The 14,159-nt window shown below is 32.1% G+C and overlaps 1 long non-coding RNA gene across 1 annotated transcript in view; it reads left to right on the top strand.

The window, feature by feature from the left end:
- The first annotated feature begins 4,037 nt into the window (after positions 1-4,037).
- Positions 4,038-14,159, top strand: part of LOC139839500 (uncharacterized) — a 50,756-nt gene continuing 40,634 nt past the window's right edge. The window contains exons 1-2 of the long non-coding RNA XR_011756972.1: positions 4,038-4,182; positions 5,529-5,614. This is a non-coding gene — a long non-coding RNA (uncharacterized lncRNA). The remainder of the gene's footprint in view (positions 4,183-5,528; positions 5,615-14,159) is intronic.

Raw genomic sequence — 14,159 nt, 5'->3', positions numbered from 1 at the left:
TAAAATATCTCATAAAATTACAAAAATATGAGTGATCATTCATGACTTATTTACATGAAAATAAAATTACATATCCTTTATATCTAATCCATACACCAACGACCAAAAACACCTACAAACACTTTCATTCTTCAATTTTCTTCATCTAATTGATCTCTCTCAAGTTCTATCTTCAAGTTCTAAGTGTTCTTCATAAATTCCAAAAGTTCTAGTTTCATAAAATCAAGAATACTTCCAAGATTGCAAGTTTACTTCCTAGTTTTCTAAATCCATTCCAAGTAATCATCCAAGATAAAGGAACCTTTGTTACTTACAGTAGATTATCTTTCTAATACAAGGTAATAATCATATTCAAACTTTAATTCAATTTCTATAACTATAACAATCTTATTTCGAGTGAAAATCTTACTTGAAATTGTTTTCGTGTCATGATTCTGCTTCAAGAACTTTCAAGCTATCCAAGGATCCTTTGAAGCTAGATCTATTTTTCTCATTTCCAGTAAGTTTATTCAAGGAACTTGAGGTAGTAATGATGTTCATAACATCATTCTATTCATACATATAAAGCTATCTTATTCGAAGGTTTAAACTTGTAATCACTAGAACATAGTTTAGTTAATTCTAAACTTGTTCGTAAATAAAAGTTAATCCTTCTAACTTGACTTTTAAAATCAACAAAACACATGTTCTATATCTATATGATATGCTAACTTAATGATTTAAAACCTGAAAACACGAAAAACACCGTAAAACCGGATTTACGCCGTCATAGTAACACCGCGGGCTGTTTTGGGTTAGTTAATTAAAAACTATGATAAACTTTGATTTAAAAGTTGTTATTCTGAGAAAATGATTTTTATTATGAACATGAAACTATATCCAAAAATTATGGTTAAACTCAAAGTGGAAGTATGTTTTCTAAAATGGTCATCTAGACGTCGTTCTTTCGACTGAAATGACTACCTTTACAAAAACGACTTGTAACTTATTTTTCCGACTATAAACCTATACTTTTTCTGTTTAGATTCATAAAATAGAGTTCAATATGAAACCATAGCAATTTGATTCACTCAAAAAGGATTTAAAATGAAGAAGTTATGGGTAGAACAAGATTGGATAATTTTTCTCATTTTAGATACGTGAAAATTGGTAACAAATCTATTCCAACCATAATTTAATCAACTTGTATTGTATATTATGTAATCTTGAGATACCATAGACACATATACAATGTTTCGACCTATCATGTCGACACATCTATATATATTTCGGAACAACCATAGACACTCTATATGTGAATGTTGGAGTTAGCTATACAGGGTTGAGGTTGATTCCAAAATATATATAGTTTGAATTGTGATCAATACTGTGATACGTATACACTGGGTCGTGGATTGATTCAAAATAATATTTATCGATTTATTTCTGTACATCTAACTGTGAACAACTAGTTGTAGGTTACTAACGAGGACAGCTGACTTAATAAACTTAAAACATCAAAATATATTAAAAGTGTTGTAAATATATTTTGAACATACTTTGATATATATGTATATATTGTTATAGGTTCGTGAATTAACCAGTGGCCAAGTCTTACTTCCCGACGAAGTAAAAATCTGTAAAAGTGAGTTATAGTCCCACTTTTAAAATCTAATATTTTTGGGATGAGAATACATGCAGGTTTTATAAATGATTTACAAAATAGACACAAGTACGTGAAACTACATTCTATGGTTGAATTATCGAAATCGAATATGCCCTTTTTATTAAGTCTGGTAATCTAAGAATTAGGGAACAGATACCCTAATTGACGCGAATCCTAAAGATAGATCTATTGGACCTAACAAACCCCATCCAAAGTACCGGATGCTTTAGTACTTCGAAATTTATATCATATCCGAAGGGTGTCCCGGAATGATGGGGATATTCTTATATATGCATCTTGTTAATGTCGGTTACCAGGTGTTCACCATATGAATGATTTTTATCTCTATGTATGGGATGTGTATTGAAATATGAAATCTTGTGGTCTATTGTTACGATTTGATATATATAGGTTAAACCTATAACTCACCAACATTTTTGTTGACGTTTAAAGCATGTTTATTCTCAGGTGAATACTAAGAGCTTCCGCTGTTGCATACTAAAATAAGGACAAGATTTGGAGTCCATGTTTGTATGATATTGTGTAAAAACTGCATTCAAGAAACTGATTTCGATGTAACATATTTGTATTGTAAACCATTATGTAATGGTCATGTGTAAACAGGATATTTTAGATTATCATTATTTGATCATCTACGTAAAGCTTTTTAAACCTTTATTTATGAAATAAAGGTTATGGTTTGTTTTAAAAATGAATGCAGTCTTTGAAAAACGTCTCATATAGAGGTCAAAACCTCGCAACGAAATCAATTAATATGGAACGTTTTTAATCAATAAGAACGGGACATTTCAGAACGTCCACTGATGGCCGCCAAACACTTATCCTTTCTCAGGATAGCTTTCATCTTTAGTTTCCATAACGAGAAGTTACTCCCGTTGAACTTTTCAATTTCGATTTTCGTAGACATTGCTATAATCACAATCTTCTTTTCGAAAATACTATTTTTCCGAGAAATAGTACCCGAGAACTTTTATCGAGTGAAATTAATCTTACTTATTTTTTGATGTGGACGATCCACTCCCGTGGCAACCACAACGATAAGTAAATTAATACACACTAGATATTAGAACCTTAGCTCTTGATACCACTTGTTGAGAAAAGCGACACCGAATTATAGCAAACAGCTAGTAATAATTGAAATAACGACAATAATAGGACACCGAGATTTAACGTGGAAAACCTCAAAAGGGTAAAAACTACGGGCAAAGAAAGAAACGCTTCACTAATAAGAATAATAGGAATTACGCTTCTCTCTAATTACAAGGATAAACATTAATCTTTATATCTCTTGTAATTAGGAGATTACTCACAAACTCTCTATTTAACTCTTTTAGTACATGAAAGAAAGAAATGATTTTGGGATGAGAAATGAGCATGGTTAAGGCTCATATTTATACTACTAGAAATGTGGTAAGCAAGGTTGAAAAAGACGCGAGACGGGGCCGAAACGGTAGCGACCTCAAAACGTCGCAACGGAAAAAACGGGGCTGAGACGGGGTCGAAACGGATGTTGACTAATGTTGACTTATATATATATAAATATATATTTACACATATTATAGAGCTAAAAAACCTGCATTGACAAGTTTGTACCTATAATTGCTATTAGCGTTAATATAATACAAAATGGAATACTAAACTAAGTCAATTTTGATTGATTTGACCGACTTATGACTGATTTTAACAGAATTTCTGACTTTTGATCGGCGTTGACCCAATTTTTCCTGCATTTGACCCGAAGTTTGACCGTTGACCGGCTTATAAGAAAACGGGACGGGGTCGAAACGTTTTAGTCACTAAAACGCCGCAACGGGCGTCGCAACGGACGCAACGGACGCCGTTTACAACAGTGGTGGTAAGTGAATGTGTAAGAAAGTTTACCTAGTCAAATTTGTCTACACAAATTGTAGGCACCAACTTATTACCACAATATATATGTGGTGTTTGACCAAATGTATCAACCACCCACCTTTCACCATTAATATTTCAACATTTTAACTGTCATATACACTAAAGTGTTGTACGTAACATTTATATGTTGCTGTCATCATTTAGTTATGAAATTTTCCTTTTAAGTATCTTGTTAGCAAAATCTCATTATTCATTTACATTTACATATTACATATAATTATAATATTATTGTTATTCGTGAATAAAATAATACATACTACATTCATGTCTTTCTGTGTATCAAATACTCCTCTTTTGCTCCAATAGACATTTCGTTTTTTTCCACAACCAATCAAAAACATTCTTAATGGAAAATTTCATCTTTTTCCGCATCCAATCAAAACATTCTACTCGTATTCCTCTGGAATTTGATTTAATTAATAATCCGTATCATTTTTCATATATAAAAAAAAAAAAAAAAAAAAAAAAAAACAGATAGTGCCTGTGTGCACTGAAGAAGCTGCATTTTGTTTTTAGATCGTCTGATACTTGTTATCGCTGTTTTTGGATTCTAGAAGCTTCTTTTTTTGCCATTTCTGTGCACCGAAGTCGTCAACAAAATAATGGTATTTTAATATTATCTACAATCCCTAGCTATTATTAATTAAATACAGTAATCTTCAGTTTATCTTCTAATTATTCAATATCTTTGCTAGTTCTTTACTAAAACCCCCATTTATAAAAACGCTCTTGTTAGATTGTATCAGGGTTTCGTCAACAATAATGCTTTGCTTCAGATACTACATTGATTTTTACTATAAAAAGTACTAAATGGGGTTTTGATTTCTCGGTGGAAGATGACGATGAAAAGAAGCTAACTTGAGTTAATATGACAACTATATATACGTAGTTTGTGCATTTTTGTTACTGTGCTACCTAAGTTGACCAACACTTTGGAGTGGTCAAACTTCAAATAGTGTTTGCTTAGGATTTTACTTTCTTTTTGAAGTGATTTGGTTTTTACAATTTTACTTGTAGGTTTGACTGATTATTTGCATTTTGTTGATTAGGATACCATAAGTTTTTATTTAATCCATGAGTTATATTTTATGACACATAGTTTTTCACACTTTCACAGACTATATGTTTGTATGATATCTCTATGTTATTTGTATGAGTAAGGTTGAAGTGGTCATTATTTACAGTTTACTATATGTATTATATTACGGAGTATAAATATATGTTCAATCAAATAAGAATGTGTGGTTATCATTTATGTTATGCACTTGAATGAAGCTGGATTGTACTCTCTTATATATGCTCTGTAAAAATGTGGATAAGAATGAATCAATGACCCATCCATGAGTAATTCACTGCAGTCATTATTATAAGTTGATTGATATTTGTTGTTTCTTTTAATGCTCTTAAAGTTGTTAACTGAAAGTTGCTACAGACATGTGTTAAATGTTTTTGAAATCTACTTCACTTGGGGACATGTGGTTATCATTTTTCTGATGTGGGACCAAGAAATAGAATAGTCCCTTTGTTTTGCAACAGTTGGGTGGTGGGGAGACAGCTTATAAGTTATATTTTTATATCTGCCTTAAATTTTTAGTGGGATGAGGTTTTTTCATAAAATTATAGGGCGAGGTTTATTATAAGAAGATTTATACTGTATAGTTATCTTTTCACTGCAGATTCTGTGAACAATTTACTTTGCAGATTCTTTAATAATTTTCCCTTTCTGCTCATACTCAAAATTAATTGGAAATTTGAAATTTGGATTGACTAATTAGATTTCAAATTATGCATCCACCATTACTAGTTACTAGTTTTGTTCATTTGAGAAGTTAATGTCATTCATGATATATCCAACTTGACCTTTTACCATACAAGTTGAACAAAATTAAGATTACAATGAACATCTTAAAAAATATGATTAGTCGTTCTCAAAACATGTACTAAATTGCAGGTGAAAGTTTGTGAAATATGTGGTGATATCGGTGACGCTTTAGCAATCATAACATGTTGCGAGTGTTTAAGTTCTTGCCAGCATCTGTAAGAACTCTCTCCTATATGTCATTTTAACACATGACTTGAGATATTTTCGGGTCATGGATCCAATTGAGTTAAATGATGTCAAATTATGAAGCTAACAATTTGAAATGTCATTATGTTATGTAGTAGTAAACTGCACGTTTTATGCTAGCAGAACCAATCTGACTGGACCATTCCCATTTTGACATGTGCTATATAACAACAACTACCCAACCCGCCCATTTCATCCTCTGTACCGCTTGGCAGAACACAATCATAGGATCTTAACTTATTACTTTTGATTGTTCATAACACATCTTATCCACTTGGAAGAAAGCCTTGTTGGACACTATTTGAAACTTAGATATATACTTTATAAATTGTTTCTTTATGATAACCATTATTATTATTCTAAAACATCTTATTTTGTTTATTTGAAGATTTGAGAATGATCTGTCTATAACTGACATCCTTTGGAGGAAAAAATTGGTGATGAAATGCAATTTGGAAGGTTTGGAGTTATTAGTGTTCTCCTCTAGACTCCTACAACCAAATTTAGATTCTATCAGTTTTAATAAAAGTTCAATTTTTAATTTAATTTTTTGGGTTGTTTTCAGAATTTCGAGGGAGTCAGTTTCTTTGGGGAGTTCTTCGTCGCCCGAAACACGAGGACGAGACTAAAACACCAACACTCTTATTATTGGACACAAACTGTGAAAAATGTGATGATGGTCCTCCAGGTTTCAAGAAAATATGCAAGTGTTGTTGAGATTTATTTATCCTTCACGTTAAAACGGTGAATAATAAATAGGAATCTAACTTACTAGTCTTTGTGTAGTTACCTTTATTTAAAGAGAACATGTTGATAGATATATCTATAGATAGTTTTGGGTTATAGTAAAAGTAACATGAAGGTTGAGTCAGATACATGCTTAAATGGTACATTGAATATACTAGTGATAAATTTGTGTGCTGCTGCATTTGAATTGAATTTCGAAGTTGTAATCCAAAACTCTATGCTACATTTGATGTGTTACAATGTATAGTCCAGATAACTTGATGTGTGTTACGTATCTTTTAAAAAAGATACTAATATATAAATTTGACTACTTGGATATTCGTATATTTGAAAGACTTTCAAAACCTGACCCACTTTGTCACATAGCAGGAAACTAACCATATTGATCTGACCCATTTAAAACCCATCATCCAATCTGGTCATGTTACCACCTCTAGTAAACTTACTTGTGTATGCTATCATTTGAGTTCAAGTAAAGGTGTGGAATGAGTTAGACTCTATACTCCTCGTAACTTTCTCTGCAGTTTATCAATGAAATCATCATCTTTGGTTTAGCTCGAATCTCATTCAATTACAGATCCAAATTATCAAATGTTTGAGCTATTTTTGGTGTTTCTATTTGGTTTAGTGAAAGATCATTCGATATAGAGATTGAGGATAAAATCTGAATTGAATTTGATAGAAATAGCTACATTAGATCACGATGAATCTATTGTTGGGAAATTACGGTCTCACTAATTTCCACCACCCAGCCCAACAATAATAGTAAAGAAATAAGAACAATACACAACACAAGATTTAACGTGGAAACTCCAAAACAGGAGAAAAACCACCGGCCCCCAAAGAGAGAAATACACTATATCACAAATTGTTACAATGATATAGACGACTCTCTTAAGCCAACTACACTCTCCAAAATATTTAACTAATACAACTCTCAAACAAGGGTAAGAAAGAAAGAAATAATCAAATACTTAAAGTGTATTGATTGGTGCGATTTGGAATGAAGACTTAGCCCCTCTTATATAACCAAGTCACTCACCCCTCACATCTTCCTCCCACCAATGTGGGATAAACATATCTTCTACTAGCCAAAATAAACCAACAAATCTCCACCTTTTGGATAGAAGAAGATAACCATGCTTCCACATTGCAAGGATAACTGATGTAGACGCTTCCTCGACGACAACTTCAAGATCCTCATCTTCATGCCGTTGACATTATCTCCCAAGAGACAAAACTTGCATCTTCATCGAACATTGTCTAAACCGACAATCATTGTCATCACAGACAATCATAACTCTTAACAAGAATTATCATACTCCACCATTAAGAGTATAGCACTTAGAATATCACATTCCAAGCATTTCACCTCGACACATGTTGTTGAACAACCAGCTGAAACTTTATGGTGCAACTTCCTTGTTTGGCTTTCCCGAAAGTCCCATCAGCTACAACATCAGTTTCCACCACACAGCCTGCATCAACGCCAAACCAATGCCCATGTGTAATTGTGGAACCGCTAACGAACATCCCTTTCCACGGTGGCGCGGACACACCATGAGGATGACGTGACTTCAGAGGAATTCGTCACTCTCCGTAACAACGGAGACAATGTTAGCGTCTTTGAAGCCATTTGCCGGATTAGCTCCACCGGGACAATTAACCCTTACATGTCCAGTCTTCCCGCACTTCCAGCATGTCAGATTCTTTCTAGAGTTTCTCTTCTGCCTATCCGAACACAACACTATCGTATCTCCTGATGACGAGACCCCGTTACCTTCCATTCTTTTCTCCTCGGATAGGAGCTTGCTAGTAACGTCTTCAAACTTCAGAGTTTTCTTCCCATACATCAAAATAGGTTTCATGTGTTCATAAGACGATGATAAAGATAATATCAACCTCAAAGCTTTATCTTCATCATCCGTTTTAACTCCAATAGCCTCCAGTTCTGAAACAATACCGTTAAGAATACTTAGATGATCTGAAATCTTTGAACCCCCATCCATACGCAGAGTATGAAATTGTTCTTTAAGACACAACCGATTTGAGATGCCCTTGCCCTGGTACAACTGCTCTAGTTTAACCCAAAGCTCCTTTGCCGTTGATAACCCGTGCACATTTGCAAGCACGTTCTTTGCAAGACACAAACGAATCGCACTTGCTGCCCACAAATCCATATCATCCCATTCTTCTTCATCGAACTTACTGCTAGAATCACTGCCAGGAACAAGGGTGGGTTTACCCTTCAAAGCCTTGTGTAAACCGGACTGAATCAACACATCCTTGACTTGAACCTGCCATAAGCCAAAATTGATCATCCTGTAATGACCCGCACTTTTTCGATCGTTCTATAATTATAAGATTAATATTTACATAAATTAAACCTTACCAACATGATAAGCAATCCAAATTGTTGAGATTTATGTTTTTGAAAAGAGTTTTACACAACGTTTGACCGTCTAGTTTGACCGATGATATCACGAACTATATAACATATGATAATTATACGTTTGTGTATATATATGTATATATACATATTTAACATGATCTAAGAATGTTTTAATACCTCATTTTGTATTAATAACAATAAGTTATAAGTATATTTTGAAACTACTAACTTAAGTTTTCAAAACGATAACCATACGTAACGTCATTTGACATAAATACTTATGACCTATAATGTTTATACATATATCGTATATATAATGTATTTAATCACTTTTTAAGGACTTAAATACATAAAACCATATAAGTATATTCACAAAAGATAGCTATATTTGAATTCTCATTCCATTTTTCACAAGATTTCTATACGTATATCTAGAGTATATGTACTCGTATCATACCTAGCTTCTATACGTATTTACTATTAGTATATACACATCAAATCACCACCTAACTAGCCATTATTACTGCCCTAGATGAGAGGTAATTAGAGTTTGGATGCATGCATGAATTATTACACAAAAATACAACAAAGATCATGTCTTTGTTCCTCATCATTCACGCCACCACCACCACCTTAAATACTCCATCCATCTTCAACTTTGCTACATCATTTTGCTAGTTAGGAACACCCTTTCATAACCCTTAAACACCTTAACCATCTCAGCCTATCACCATGAAAATCTAGCTTCAAGAACATCACTTAAACACCATAAGAAAACCCTTACAAAAACACTTCAAGAATCCTTCCAAGAACACAAGTTTACTTCCAATCTTTCATCCAACTCCACCACTCTTTTGGTTCTAGGTTTTTACTCCTATTTTACAGCAATCTTGTCCAAGTAACTTGAGGTAGTAACTTTGTTCATAACCTTATTCGATTCATATATATATAGCTATCTTATTTTATGGTATACAATTTTAACAACAAGAACATAGTTTGAATGATTTCAAACTTGTTTGCAAACTAAATAGATCCTTCTAACTTAACTTTTAAAATACTTCAAGACCTGTAATATATCATAAATATATTCTAATTTAACAAGGTATAACTTGGTTTTTCAAAGAACACCTTAAAAACTGTTTTTACGACGTCGGAGTGCAACCGGGGGCTGTTTTGGGTTGGATAATTAAAAACTATCTTGAACCTTGAATTGGAGGTTTATTTTCTGGAAAAATGATATTTACTATGAATATGATAACACATAAAAATTTCATGATTTAACTCAAAGTATAAGTACTTTTAGAAAAATAATCATTTAAGGTTGTTTACATGATGGAAAATGATTAACTTCATAAGTTTCACCAAAGTTTGACCTATGACCTGTGATTTCGAATACAAACTAAGGTATTTACAGTTCATATTCTTAAAGAAGGACTCGATCCAAGGAAGTGGCAAGTTGAACCAACGAAAACGGAGTTGTAACGAAGAAACTATGACCAAAACAAAATCGGATATCCAAGACTAGTTTAGCCACGAAAATAATTGGAGAAAAATTAAATAAATCACATCTTTTTAAAATAACATGATATTTTATATATATGTACTCATAATTTAATTTTATATATTTCAGGATCACCCGTAAACAATACGAGAAGATTAATCATAAGATCCCATGATTGTACGCAACACGTCATTTGACAACACCGGTACTTTATGTACGCAACACGTCATTTGACAACACCAGTACCGTGGGTCAAGATTAATCCCGACCAATACGAATACGATGGGGTTTTATTTATTTTGAGGGGGGGTTTTATTTATTTATTAAACACCTAAATATGAACCATTAAAATTGAATTGCTAACTACGGACTAAGAAGACATTAAAAGTATTATAAGTATATATATGTGACGATTGTTTAAAATGAAAATATATTGATATATTATATATGGATAGGTTCGTGATATCAATCGGAGACCAAGTCAAAATATATATATCTTCAAGGCAAAAGTGAGTATATAGTCCCACTTTTAAACTCTAAGTATTTCGGGATGAGAATACATGTATTTTATGTTTTACGTTATGGACACAAGTAACTGGAAAATATATTCTACGTTGAGTTGTACCACTGGCATACTTCCCTGTAGCTTGGTAACTATTATTTACAGCGGTATTGTAAACGCGAATCCTGTTGATAGATCTATCGGGCCTGACAACCCCAACCGGACTGGACGACCAGTATTCAACGGTTGCACAGTACTTCGTTTCGTGACTACACTTGGTACGGTGTAGTAAGATTTCATAATAAAGGGAATATGCGACGTGATTAAATGTTAAGTATGGTTATCAAGTGCTCAACCACTTAGAATATTTTTATTAAAATGTTTATATATGAAATCTTGTGGTCTATATATCTATATCGCTGCCGGCATTAAACCTATATCTCACCAACTTTATGTTGACGTTTTAAACATGTCTATTCTCAGGTGATAACTAAAAGCTTCCGCTGCAACATGTTGAATTTAAACAAGATCTTGAGTATGCATATTTGTGTCAAAAATAAAACTGCATATCGGAGGATTTGTAATGTAAAATATGCTAGAAATCGTATTGTTATCATCACATGTAAAGTTTGTAAGTCTAAGATTATCGCTAAACGATAATCATCTTTTTATTGTCTAAAGCTTGTATTAAAATAAGAGTTATGGTTTGTAATGTAAAATAAATGCAGTTGTTCTTTTAAAAATGTCGCATATTGTAGTGACCCGAACTTTTCCATGTTTATATATATTAATTGAGATTGATATTTACATGATTAAATGTTTCCAACATGTTAAGAAATCAAACTTGTTAAGGCTTGATTAATTGAAATATGTTTCATATAGACAATTGACCACCCAAGTTGACCGGTGATTCACGAACGTTAAAACTTGTAAAAACTATATGATGACATATATATGGATATATATATAGTTAACATGATACTATGATAAGTAAACATATCATTAAGTATATTAACAATGAACTACATATGTAAAAACAAGACTACTAACTTAATGATTTTTAAACGAGACATATATGTAACGATTATCGTTGTAAAGACATTTAATGTATATATATATATATATATATATATCATATTAAGAGATATTCATACATGAAAATATCATGATAATATAATAATTTAAAATCTCATTTGATATTATAAACATTGGGTTAACAACATTTAACAAGATCGTTAACCTAACGGTTTCAAAACAACACTTACATGTAACGACTAACGATGACTTAACGACTCAGTTAAAATGTATATACATGTAGTGTTTTAATATGTATTTATACACTTTTGAAAAACTTCAATACACTTATCAAAATACTTCTACTTAACAAAAATTCTTACAATTACATCCTCGTTCAGTTTCATCAACAATTCTACTCGTATGCACCCGTATTCGTACTCGTACAATACACAGCTTTTAGATGTATGTACTATTGGTATATACACTCCAATGATCAGCTCTTAGCAGCCCATGTGAGTCACCTAACACATGTGGGAACCATCATTTGGCAACTAGCATGAAATATCTCATAAAATTACAAAAATATGAGTAATCATTCATGACTTATTTACATGAAAACAAAATTACATATCCTTTATATCTAATCCATACACCAACGACCAAAAACAACTACAAACACTTTCATTCTTCAATTTTCTTCTTCTAATTGATCTCTCTCAAGTTCTATCTTCAAGTTCTAAGTGTTCTTCATATATTCTACAAGTTCTAGTTACATAAAATCAAGAATACTTTCAAGTTTGCTAGCTCACTTCCAATCTTGTAAGGTGATCATCCAACCTCAAAAAAATCTTTGTTTCTTACAGTAGGTTATCATTCTAATACAAGGTAATAATCATATTCAAACTTTGGTTCAATTTCTATAACTATAACAATCTTATTTCAAGTGATGATCTTACTTGAACTTGTTTTCGTGTCATGATTCTGCTTCAAGAACTTCGAGCCATCCAAGGATCCGTTGAAGCTAGATCCATTTTTCTCTTTTCCTGTAGGTTTATCCAAGGAACTTAAGGTAGTAATGATGTTCATAACATCATTCGATTCATACATATAAAGCTATCTTATTCGAAGGTTTAAACTTGTAATCACTAGAACATAGTTTAGTTAATTCTAAACTTGTTCGCAAACAAAAGTTAATCATTATAACTTGACTTTTAAAATCAACTAAACACATGTTCTATATCTATATGATATGCTAACTTAATGATTTAAAACCTGGAAACTAGAAAAACACCGTAAAACCGAATTTACGCCGTCGTAGTAACACTGCGGGCTGTTTTGGGTTAGTTAATTAAAAACTATGATAAACTTTGATTTAAAAGTTGTTATTCTGAGAAAATGATTTTTATTATGAACATGAAACTATATCCAAAAATTATGGTTAAACTCAAAGTGGAAGTATGTTTTCTAAAATGGTCATCTAGACGTCGTTCTTTCGACTGAAATGACTACCTTTACAAAAATGACTTGTAACTTATTTTTCTGACTATAAACCTATACTTTTTCTGTTTAGATTCATAAAATAGAGTTCAATATGAAACCATAGCAATTTGATTCACTCAAAACGGATTTAAAATGAAGAAGTTATGGGTAAAACAAGATTGGATAATTTTTCTCATTTTAGCTACGTGAAAATTGGTAACAAATCTATTCCAACCATAACTTAATCAACTTGTAGTGTATATTATGTAATCTTGAGATACCATAGACACGTATACAATGTTTTGACCTATCATGTCGACACATCTATATATATTTTGGAACAACCATAGACACTCTATATGTGAATGTTGGAGTTAGCTATACAGGGTTGAGGTTGATTCCAAAATATATATAGTTTGAGTTGTGATCAATACTGAGATACGTATACACTGGGTCGTGGATTGATTCAAGATAATATTTATCGATTTATTTCTGTACATCTAACTGTGGACAACTAGTTGTAGGTAACTAACGAGGACAGCTGACTTAATAAACTTAAAACATCAAAATATATTAAAAGTGTTGTAAATATATTTTGAACATACTTTGATATATATGTATATATTGTTATAGGTTCGTGAATCAACCAGTGGCCAAGTCTTACTTCCCGACGAAGTAAAAATCTGTGAAAGTGAGTTATAGTCCCACTTTTTAAATCTAATATTTTTGGGATGAGAATACATGCAGGTTTTATAAATGATTTACAAAATAGACACAAGTACGTGAAACTACATTCTATGGTTGAATTATCGAAATCGAATATGCTCCTTTTTATTAAGTCTGGTAATCTAAGAATTAGGGGACAGACACCCTAAT

The sequence above is a fragment of the Rutidosis leptorrhynchoides genome, chromosome 4 (assembly GCF_046630445.1).
Source record: "Rutidosis leptorrhynchoides isolate AG116_Rl617_1_P2 chromosome 4, CSIRO_AGI_Rlap_v1, whole genome shotgun sequence".
Lineage (NCBI taxonomy): Eukaryota > Viridiplantae > Streptophyta > Magnoliopsida > Asterales > Asteraceae > Rutidosis > Rutidosis leptorrhynchoides.
Note: the sequence above shows the minus strand (reverse complement) of the source record. Positions and strands in the feature narration are given on the sequence as shown.